The sequence below is a fragment of the Pteropus alecto genome, unplaced genomic scaffold (assembly GCF_000325575.1).
Source record: "Pteropus alecto unplaced genomic scaffold, ASM32557v1 scaffold35, whole genome shotgun sequence".
In the NCBI taxonomy this organism is placed as follows: Eukaryota; Metazoa; Chordata; class Mammalia; order Chiroptera; family Pteropodidae; genus Pteropus; species Pteropus alecto.
In genome coordinates this window covers 13687508-13688232 of record NW_006437828.1, presented here as the reverse complement: position 1 = coordinate 13688232, position 725 = coordinate 13687508, and the positions used below count along the sequence as shown (strand labels likewise).

At 65.2% G+C, this 725-nt stretch overlaps 2 protein-coding genes across 2 annotated transcripts in view; both read left to right on the top strand.

The window, feature by feature from the left end:
- CLN8 (CLN8, transmembrane ER and ERGIC protein) overlaps nucleotides 1–725 on the top strand; it is a 27436-nt gene that overhangs the window by 4025 nt on the left and 22686 nt on the right. The window lies entirely within an intron of this gene.
- The window catches only part of DLGAP2 (DLG associated protein 2), a 247632-nt gene that overhangs the window by 243646 nt on the left and 3261 nt on the right, over nucleotides 1–725 (top strand). The window lies entirely within an intron of this gene.

Here is a 725-nt window from a genome sequence, read left to right as displayed (position 1 = left end):
CTGGGGGGGAGGGGACGTTCATGCGGCGCTGGGCCCCCCGGGGGCGGGGGCGGACGGGGCCCACGGGCTGGTGACCCGGAAATTCCAGGCTGGGCAAGATGACGCTTCTGGGAGAGGCTGAAACTGGTCAGACCGGGTCCGAAATGCAGGTCCGGACTCGGCCGCGGGTGCTGAGCCGCCTGGCCCCTCCCTGCCCGGACCCTGGGACAGGACACCGCGCGCGGCTCCGCTGAGCCCGAGGGCAAATCGACCACCAGCGTCAATGCGCTGACTTGTAAAACACATTTATATAAAACACGAAGTCCTGGGATAGTCGACACCTATGCAAATTCTGAGTGCTCCAGGGTGTGGTGCGGTGACTGTGTCGGGGCAAAATCATAAAACTGACAGCGACGATGCTGCGCGGGCGGCGGAGGCGCCTCTGCGCGCGTCCGCTAGTGACGAGCCTCGGGGACTAGGCGTCAGGGACGGCGTGGGGCCGGCGGGATCGCTGGGGTTCCCCAAGGGCAAGGACTCTATTTCGGGGCGAATTGTGCTCACCCCCCCCCCAAATAGACATGTCAGGAGTCTTAATGTCCGGCTCCTCGGAATGGTCTTCACGGAAGTCGTCAAATTAGAACGAGGTCACCAGGCGGGGTCCCCGTGGAATACGCCGGTGTCCGGTATCCGGGTGCAGGCAGGATGGCTCCGGACGGGCGCTGCCGGGGGCCGGGAGGGCCGAGAAC